Source organism: Amblyomma mixtum, chromosome 3, assembly GCF_055824585.1.
Source record: "Amblyomma mixtum isolate Tamu chromosome 3, ASM5582458v1, whole genome shotgun sequence".
In the NCBI taxonomy this organism is placed as follows: Eukaryota; Metazoa; Arthropoda; class Arachnida; order Ixodida; family Ixodidae; genus Amblyomma; species Amblyomma mixtum.
In genome coordinates, this window is record NC_143014.1 from 250270106 (window position 1) to 250281241 (window position 11136).

Sequence of the window (11136 nt, forward strand, 5' to 3'; positions counted from 1 at the left end):
CGAAGGCGCTATTGCGTCCTCGTGGAAAGGCCTTTGCACATGCGCAAAATATGCATACCCCTCTTGGAGCTGTCGGGCAGCGGTCAAGAGATGCGCCACTGCCCTGCGATGGCAGGTGATCCTAGCGGTGGGCCCTGTGCGACCCAGGTTGCTTTTCCCGAGTGACCAATCATTAAGTTAACTGCCACCTGTCAGGGTGGGCAGTTTCCTCACCCTCCGGTGGGTAGGTTCTGACGACGCCGCAGGTCACGTGACCTAGGTAACCCGCCTGCCACCTAGGTTGCTCTCTGGGAACCACCTCCCAGAGCCATGTCCGTGATTTTTCGCTCACAGCTATTAACACAAAATTAAGTACTCTCACACCCACACAGAATAACAAGGACACCTGGTCACGAAGGTCTAGAGTACATGATTATTTATTCGCATGACCGAAAATGTTTTGTCAGTTTCATTGTACTTCTACTCGCAACAGTACATAAAGACATAAAGTATATAAATTATTAAAATGGAATCTGTCTTCTGTTTTGAAACGTTTTTCCAACCCTGATTTGATTTCAAATTAATTTGTTGCGAATAATGTTGGTCGCTTTTCAATATAGTGAAATTGTTGACTAGCTGCAACAGATAACACCATGCAATCAGGCAAGATATCGTCACGATTATGCGAACAAGATAGTTTTAATCACCTCAAACACCCTGCAGTTTGTTCGATCGTTTATTTCGATGTGTCAAACTGCACCCAGAATTTCTAGTAACTTTCTATTCACAGGAGTATATACAAAAAAGTAACAGTCTACCAGTTTTGTATTAACGAAGGTGCATGGAATGCAAAAATTATTTTCTACTAACTTTCTACTGACAGGAGTAGACACAAAGAAGTAATTTTCTACCAATTTTGTATAGAATGTAAAAGTTATTCAATGTTACTAGAGTAAATAGAATGTTAACACAAATTGTAAAGAAAGTTGATAACCATTTTTGTAAGGGCTAGCTGTAAACGAGGGAGCGAAAGATCTAGCCCGAGCTCTCACAAACCGGGCGGATCCCCATCCCTACCCCACCACCCTCCTAGAACCGTATGGTGACAGGCTAGGACACCTTACGCTAGAAAGAAGACATTTCTCACCGCCACACAAGCAACTGTCCTCCTCGGATGCCATTGACTGGAGAATAATGCAAAGAAACGCATATCCAAGTGCTCACATTTTACACAAGATCAGATCCCCACAATGCCCAAGTTGCTCTCCTTGGTGCGGAGCAAGCCCCACCCTCCACCATACATCTTGGGAATGCCAGGACATACTGTACAGAAAGTTAATAGTGCTCAGCCCGACACACGAGCAGGGGGGGGAGGTCGTGACCAACGACGACCTGGAATAGCAAGTCTTGATCATTCAGCTAGTCCGCAAGTCAGCTGACGCCAGCGAAGCCCTGGACTAGGGGCTCCGACCACCCGGCTTCTGCGAATCCATCTATTCTAAATAAAAGTTCTCTCTCTCTCTCTCGCTCACAACGCCGGCCCTGGACTTCCTGGACAACGGAGCCTTTAACGTTATCGCGTTAAGAACAGCGCCCGTAATCCAGCTCCGGACAAATGTGTCATGTAATAAGCCCGCAGGCAAAGCACTTATTATTACTATCTCACCACAAGGAACGCACTACTTTTTTATCGCGGATGTAGACAGCGCAAACAGCGGTAACTTTGACAACTAATGTATGAAATGAAATATACCAGTTTACCGCCAGTAACGTCATGAAAAAGCTAAGCTAGGGCGATAGAGCTGATGTAGAATGGTATTAATATTCACCATTCTTCCTGAACAATAACGAAACAGATTGCCAAGGTCCGTCGGTGGCTTCTCTGGTTTCGAAATGGGAATCATAGAAGCCGCTTTTCAGCTTCATGGGACGCTACCGCGAACCCATATTGGTTGATGAAGTTGAGAAGTTGAGGGATTACGGAGCTCTTCAGGTCTTGAAAAGTTTATATGGAATGGCATCCGGGCCGGGCGCTGCGTTCCATTTGTCACCGTCTATTGCTGCAACTCTGGCACGATAAAAAGAATCGCGATGCCCTCGGTGTCATTTGCAGACAAAAGTTTATCGACTTTTTACACGAAGGCCTGCCAAGCAAGGCACAGTCGCTGGAGGGGTTAACTCGAAGTCTTTTAGCGAAAAAGAAGATTGCGTGCTGCTTCCCTGGCGATATCATCCGGTGACAAAGCATGCGGCGGCAGCGGCATCGGGAGGACGACGACCACATTCTATTGCACGGAACTTTCGCCAGAGAGACCGTTCCAAAATTTTATTTAAAAAAAAACTGCCCGTAGCATGCATGCCACTGGGCTCGAGACAGATCGTGGTCACATCTGTGAGCCTTAGCAGAGAAAAAAATTCAGGGGGACACTTTGTTCACCTAAAGTGCGGTGAGGCGGAAGCCTTAAGCGCGGTTTTGTTGCTTGAGTCACTGATGTGTGGTTAAGATGTTAAGCTTCGCCTCTAAGAGTGGAATGCGACAGCGTCTTCCAACGCTGCCAGGGAGTCCACAGAACGCCATCGCCCGTTCGGCTCTACGCTTTGCTCAACAACGTAGTCCGAGGACTAACTATCCGGGCAGGGCCAGACGCGTTCCCAAACCACGTGGCCAGCTCAGCGAGAGACCATCTAGTCACTTTTAGTGAAATCACGACTTTCTATCAAAGAAGAAGATTGGAATATCCCCCCTCCCAACCCCACGCTTACGCAAGAGCAAGACACCACTCCCAGGCAGCTCCAAACGCACACATTCCCATGAACCGGAATACTAGCCAAAATTCATCCCGATATATACTCTGCAGAATGCAAAATCTGCGGAGAGTATGCTAACCTTAACCACATCATGTGGGCCTGCAGTAAAAACTCTCAGCGGAATAACCACCGAGGAGCAGTGGGAGACCGCGCTGCGCAGCTCGGACCTGTGGCAGCAAAAGTTGCTCGCAGAGAGAGCTGCAGGTCGCCGAGATCCAAGACATCAAGGCTACCAAGCGACAGTAGCCCGCCTGCGCCAGAAGAGAGCCTTCCTCTTCAAAGACTCTATACATAAAGTTTATTCTCTCTCTCTCTTGCTCGTCGATAATTTGGTTTTTGAGGAAAGGAAATGAATGTGTCTCGCATACCTCGCTGTAAGAGAAGGGAGGAAGATGGGAGTGAACGAAAACACCGTATTCACTAGACGCGCCTTTGTTCATTCCAAACCGTCGAGCTCGCATGGCGGAGTGGTTAGCTTCTCGTCTCGCACTCCGGAGACCCTGGTTCGATTCCCCAACTCGACCAATTTCCTACCCGATTTCATTTATTTATCTGCTCTAACTAGAAAGGTTCATTAGGTTAATTGATTATTTACTGATTAACTGAACTCAGTCCCACTTACTTGGAGCATCACTGTACCATCCCTTTAGTTGGATGCGTGGTTACTAGACAAAGTAGAATTGGCCCCCTTTGAAATTCGCGCACTGTGACGTCATGACCGTTTCGACCAATTGCAAAGCGTGACATTTCTGTCGACAACCCCTGCTTACAGCGATGAGGGATTAAAGGCTTCCGCCTTAATATTTAGTCTTCTACTTGACTGTGGATAAGTGGGATCCTATGAAGCTTCCATCTGTGCCGTTATCCGAAGCCGGTCGATCGACAAAAAGGCTTTGTTCGGAACAGGGATTGAATTCACGTCATTGATTGAAACACTTTGATTGATTATATATATGCTCGTGCATTTTTCTCTTTCTTTCTTTCTTTCTTTCAGCAGTACCCAAAATGTCACAGTTGCGTTAACACCTCCCAAGTAACCTGAACAGCAAGACTTCCTGTCTTTCATCGACTCCACCTAAGGCTGCTTAACTAAATATGAGGTCTATAAAGAACAAAATATCTCTTGAAGAATTTTTTGTGAATTTTCATTATCATTTTATGCGATTGTGCTGAGTGAAACTCGCAGCACAAATAATTATCATGTGTTTAAAATCATCGGCTACTGAGCAACCTGAACCGGCCCGGCCTTACGGTGCGGTTGCGTAGCTTTGCTGGTGTGTGATCATCTTGAATGCAAAATACCCTGACATGCATTATGTAATCAGCGAAAATTTTGAAATTTTATGTCTGAACGTGAAAGTGTATCCTTTCTATTAGCGGTCGCCCTTCCACTCGAATTATGTTTTAGTTTTTAGAATTCTATATTGCCGTTTCTCTCATTCGTCGCCCACACTCCACTGTAAACAAGAATCAGCTCAAATGGGAGTTCGAATGGTCCATGTCGCCCTTTAACCTCCATGTACAGAAAAATTTACTCCGTCAATATGGAACACAGATGAAGTAAAGGGTTGTTTACTCCCTGCACTGAATAATGGAACAAATATGAGGATTCACTTTTTTCACTCCCATTTTGACATGGAGTTTCTTGGTCTCAATGCTCCCCAAGTCTCCAATAGAGTAAAAAAGAAATTGGCTGAAGGCTTAGCTTGGTTAAGCCTGGCTGACTGCGAAAGCAGTAACACCTAGCTGCGCTTAGTTCTGCCGGTAGTTTCGTTTCTCGAATTCACGCGTAGCAGACTCGAAATCGCCAACTCTTATCTCTTCTTCACGTCGCTGAGCCACGATGTCACCGTCTCGAATCACCACAATGCTCTGCTCTTTCTTCTTGGCTGTATACTGCAATCTTCTTTTAGCAGGCCGCATCTTCTTTCTGTTCCGGCGTTTCTTCCGCACGGCGTTTTCTTCTGTTGTGATTATATCGCTCCGCACTACTCATATATTCTTCTTCGGCATTAAGTAAAATCAATCAAATCAATTAATTTTTAAGTAATTGAATCAACGAAAATAATTGTTTAAATTAATTATTTGAGTTCATAAATTAAATTAATTAATCCTCGGCCCACCTCACGCGGCGGGCCGAGGAGGCCGTCACGTGGTAGCCGCCGCGCCAAGCGAAGGAACGACTACGGCCGAAGAGACGAGTTCGGATGCCCTGCTCTCCTCTGGTCGTGACGTCACGCTGTCACGTGGTCGTGCGCCGCAGCTGCGCCGGAGCAAAAGAACGACCTCCACCGACGGCAGAAAAGTGCTTGCAATATTGCTTTCACAATAAAAAATATTTTGCGCCCCCCGCACTAGCGTGTCGTCTGTTTCTGGCCGGTCGTGTGATAATAGCGATGAGTCACGTCTTCTTTTGTTACCATCGTCGCTGAAAGAGCTGCTCGCTTCTGCTGATTCAGGGGCGCCGGCCGCGGTACAAGATGTTAGATTGTCGCCGTTTTACTCTGCAAAACATTTCACTGCTCTTAAGAAGCCTCCAGGGCATTCCCATCTTACCTTATCTCCCTTTGTTAGCGTCGTCACCCCGTCAGAGCCCCGCGTAGGCCTCATCCTCGCAGATTTTAAGGCGGAAGCTTTTAATGCCTCATCGTTGTAAGCAGGAGTTGTCGACAGAAATGTCACGCCTTTCAGTTGGTCGAAATGATCGTGACGTCACAGTGGGCGAATTTCAAACGGGGCCAATTGTACTTTCGCTAGTAACCATGCAACCAATTAAAGGGATGGTATAGTGATGCTCCAAGTGCGACTGCGTCTTGTTAATTAGTTAATTAGCCAATTAGCCTTTCTAGTCAGACCAGAAATAGAAATAAAACCGAGTAGGAAATTGGTCGAGTTCGGGAATCGAACCCCGGTCTCCGGAGTGCTTGTCGAGCACGCTACCACTCCGCCATGTCAGCTCGATGGTTTGGAATGAACAAAGGCGCGTCTAGTGAATACGGTATCTTCGTTCACTCCCATCTTCCTCCCCTCCCGTTACGGCGAGGTTCAGGTGTCCCCCGAGATATGCGAGACGCATTTCCTTTCCTCAAAAACCAATTTACCGACGAGCAATGCGTAGAGCCGGACGGGCGATGGAGTTCTGTGGACTCCATGGCAGCGTTGTAAGACGCGGCCGCGTCCCACTCTAAGAGGCGAAGCTTGACATCTTAACCACACATCAGTGACACAAGCAGCAACAGCGCGTTTAAGACTTTCGCCTCACCGCACTTTAGGTCAACAAAGTACCCCCCCCCCCCCCTGAATTTTTTTCGGTGTGGTCAGCGAAGCGCGTTGCAGCAGACTGTAATGCGCAGCAACAACATGGAACGTCGATAGAGCAGAGTTTCAACGCCTAGATCTTGATATAGCTGATGAGGCTACATTGTTCTTCAATCATATTAAAAGAAAAAGAAAGAAAAAAGAAGAAGAAGAATAAACCAAGCTTTAAAGACGCGAATATGATAGCAAACGTGGCCACGCCAGACTACTTTCGGTGGTGTTCCCAGTTTCAACTTATACTGCTCTGGTTTTGGACAACAAAATCGTGGTGAATGCCCATGAAAATTCCTCGGAGACCACTTTCAAGCTCATAATTATTCATTCTAAGGTTATATGGCTTTATCTACGATAACAGGCAACCAAAAGAGCTCGCGAAGCGCAAGAAAACGACAAGCACACGACTCCTGCCGCCTCCGCCGTACGCCACGGCTGGGTTCGCAGACGGCGAAAAGAACACGTTAAGTAAGGTCACATTAGGGCAGCGCAGTTGCCCAAGCTTAGTTGTCGGCTGCCCCCGCTGCTCCCTGTCCGTTTCTGCCACTCTCACTGCAGCTAGAATGAGCCGTAATTATGATCAATAAATATGGAGCCATTTTGTGTTCCATTTCTGTGGGCAGTAAAAATTTTAAGGCGAAAGCCTTTAATGGCTCACACTGTCGCCCGTTAACAAAGCGTGCCACACGCGTTTAAGTAGGGAACTAAAAAAGATAGGAGACAACAATGCTTGCTTGAGATAGAAGAGGAAAAAATGAACCTAGAAGCCAAGCTTGATGACTTGTAGATTAATTAGTTAATTAATTATAGGCAAGAACGTCGGAATTGCGTCAAAATAGCGAGGACGTCGATATAGCCACGGGTACGGTGTGACGTCAGATCAACCTTGAGTCGTCACGGCATAGTGAAAATTGTTATAGAAGGGTCGTAAAAACGGCGGATTTGTGCCAAATCAGATGGCAAAATGCGTAATTAAGCGTAATTAACACTCAAGATCCCCGGAAGATATACAATTTCACTATCGATATAGCCGCGGGAACGGTGTGACGTCACATCCACCGGAAGTCGTCACGGCATATTGTCCCCGGCTTTCGCCTCTGAACACTTTAGTTGCCAAAGTGTACTCACAATTTTTTACTCCCTTGAACTCCTGATTGCCTCCCTTGTATATGAGGAGTAAAAACACTCCATATATATGGAGTAAATAAAACCTCCTTTTGGTTGTGCGCTAGAGGACAAGCCATTTACTCCGATTTGGGTTTTTTTTTTGTTAGTAGTGCAGCTACACCCTACTTAAAATATCATCTTGAGATCGGAATCGAACCATTTCGTACATCGAACAGATTTTTTAACCTAGTTCGCATGCCAGTGAGGGTTAGGCCAGAAAGTATCTATCTTACGCCTGTAAATACTGACGCGTCATTACACTATGAATTTCGATGGAGGTGAAATTCTAGAGGCTCGTGTACTATGCGATGTCAGTCCACGTTTAAGGTCCTCAGGTGATCGAAATTTCCGGAGCCCTCCACTACGGCGTCCCTCAAAGCCTGGGTCGCTTTGGGACGTTAAACCCAAATTAACCCGCAATTACATAAAGCAGAAAAAGGCGTGATATAGTGCGCAGTCAGTGAGCGCTCTAACACTCGCATTGCTAAAGGTCGCGTTAGTATGAAACACAAGGTCATTCAAGCGGGACCAGTGGATGGTACCATTGGTACAGCGTTTGTCGACCAAACATTGGTATCAAACGATTCAGCGCGTTACGGAGCATACGATTACTAGTGGAACCAGAGCGTAGCGCATGATAGGGATTCGAACCGACAACCTTTCGTTCCCCAAACCATGACTTCTTGAAACTTCAAACGTCCATTACGGCAGAACTAATTGACTTAGGACATTTGAAGTGGTGTCAAATGATTTGTTTGCTTTGGTTTATGGGGTTTAACGTCCCAAAGCAACTAAGGCTATGAGAGACGCCGTAGTGGAGGGCTCCGGAAATTTCGACCACCTGGGGTTCTTAACGTGCACCGACATCGCACAGTACATGGGCCTCTAGAATTTCTCCTCCAAAGAAATTCAACCGCCGCGGCCGGGATCGAACCCCCGTCTTTCGGGTCAGCAGCCGAGTACCATCATCTTGCGCTTTATACGTTGGCATCAAAAAAGTAGATATCCGGATATAACGAAAAATTTGTACCGGATGGAGCAAAGACGGCTAATGACTCTATATATTCTTTCGATATTGCTAGCGCTCATTACTAATACGCTGCCTCAGCGTTTTGCTCTTTTTTTTCTCTATGAATAAGTTTTGGCAGGCATAGTAATCACACTCAAAGGCTACGTACCAATGTACTTTGCTTGCCCTCGTGTGGTTTGACCTGTTTTAATTTGTTTTTGTTTTTTTTCAAATCATGCTTTCCAAAATTGGGCCTGAATAAGCGAATCAAATAGCGAAGATGCGGCGCAAATCTGGCGACAAACGAAAGAAGAGAACCGCTCCAACGACAAGCCCAGCGTTATGGCCGCATTCGAGCTGTGAAAGATTACTGCATTTGCTACCACCCATATTGCGCAAAGCTCTCAAGCGGATCGCTATTGCGAAAAGGTTTCAGGCGATCCGTTATCGCGCAGAGGTTTCGTCACTTTTTCTTAGAGAAGAACAAAAGGTTCTCAGATACGCCCGATACGGAGATAAATACGGAATTTCATCACTCTGTCGGCGACCTTTAGAGTCTTCGTCATAAAAAAGAAACTTCACCGCATTCGTTGCACCTAATGCGGTGAATGTCTCCCGAACGTGGGGAATCTTAGGGGGCAGCACTTTGCCCCTGAACGCCCAGTGTAAGTTCGTCGTATTGATTGCACGCCGCGTACTTTCTTTAATATGGAGTTTTTATTCACACATCTATGCTAATATGCTCTCAATAACAGAGCAACTATGCAGGCTAGTTGGTGTGCGTCAAAAAAAAATAGAACCAGAGAAAAAACACATGATAGCATGTTCTCATAGCCAGCGATTTCTGAACAAAATACCGAGTGTTTCCCCTAAGGTCTTCTGCAGTTGTGAAAAGCGGCCTTTTTGAGTTAGAAGAGCTCTCTTTTAGTTAGAAGAGGCATAGCATTGTCAGAGGTGTAGAGCATCATAATACAGATAAGTTTAGTTTAGTTTAGTTTATTAAGGTTTAACGTCCCAAAGCGACTTAGGCTATGAGGGCCTCCGTAGTGAAGGGCTCCGGAAATTTCGACCACCTGGGGTTCTTTAACGTGCACTGAAATCGCACAGTACACGGGCCTCTAGAATTTCGCCTCCATCGAAATTCAACCGCCGCAGCCAGGATCGAACCCGCGTCTTTTGGGCCAGCAGCCGAGCGCCGTAACCACTGAGCCACCGCGGCGGGGCCAGAATACAGATAAGACGTGCTAATTAGTAGGCTGGACAACTAATATTGAGTAGTTAACTGGTTAGCTATTACTGTTAGTCTCCTTATTTATTGACACGCGTGTAGCCAACCGTAAGTAATATATAAATTTTTAGAACCTAGAAAGCGCGCACACCCTCGGTGGTGCGGCCCAAAAACATTTGATTTCAACGGGTTACATGCGCTGGAGGGGTTGCTTTGCCTGCAAGCTTGTCGAAAGCTCATGTATTTTGGCGCGATGTAGCAAAATTTGTTGGGCCACAACGTCTAAGGTAACTGCAATTTTGGAGTTCTAAAAACTGGTATGGATGGGCTACACGCATTTCAGTAAATAGATTAACAGTAATAATTAAAAAGCTAACTCTCAATATTAGTTAACTGGTTTACTGTTAGCACGTCTTAGCTGTATTCTAACGAGCTACACCGCTGGCAATGTTATTCCCAAAAATATTTTTGTTCAAACTGAAAAAGCCTATTTTCAAAAACTGCAGAACATCCTAAATGAAACACCTGGTATATGGAGTCACTGCGCGGAAACTGCATCAAAGAAAAGGAGGTGAGATTGTGCAACTTCCTGCTAGCGTTCAGTGATTCTTTTTGTAAGAGCTGTTGAGGAAAGAATACATCGAAATGTGATGGATAAAAAAAAAATACGCCTCTCTAGTCCCTGAACATTGCCTTTGTCGAAGCGAAAAACTTAAAATACTTATTTTCCTTAAGTAATCTGTCAATTTCTGGTCTTTCGTGAATTCGCGACATTGGGCATTTAAGGCCGCTTTGAATTGGCAAATGGGAAATATACTGAAGTTCATTCCGCAGGAAAATTGGTCCGTTTCTCCTGGCCCATAACGGGTATCACAATCCGTTCCGAGTTCCTGGCGGTGCCCACCGCTGCTCCGATAAGTGGCACGCACTGCTGGTTGCCTTATTGGCATTTTGTAGGTTCAACACTTCTGTAGGTCCACCTATACGACATCACAACTTTTTTTTTCCACTGTCGAAGTTAGGGCTTCCATGTATAGAATATATCAACAGTTATAAGAGTAAATACGGTATTTATATTACAAAAAAGTTTCTTCTTTCGATTTACGATGCACCCTGGAGGGGTGTGATTAAAAATAATAACATGTATAAGTAGTACTTGAGTGTATGGTTAAAATTAGAAACACGGTGAAATATAAACTAAACGTGCCCAGTTGCACTACAGGGAGTCGAATGATGGCACGAGGCATGCGCAAGCTTTGACACTGCTTACACTTTGTTTAAATGTGGGCAGAGACCGTTTGGAACACAATCTTCGTTCCCTATTAAACGCATATCCCCTTAAAACCGTATGCGTGCCCTTTATTCTACAATTTAAGATTTTTGCGGCTGGTTTTCGGGTGTATTCTACGCGTATATTGTTTCAGTGTTGGGCACGGTGATCTAAATTAAGCTTTACAGATTCTTAAAATAATGCTCTGAGTAGTACGTGAAATCCGCCTCTGCACATAGGTTATGCGGCCAGGGTGACACGAAGCGAGATGATAATTGCCACGGTCACGCACCTAATTAACCAAAATATGTCAATAAACTTTTTCAGCCACTGCGGCTTGCGTGAATGTTTATATTAGAAGCT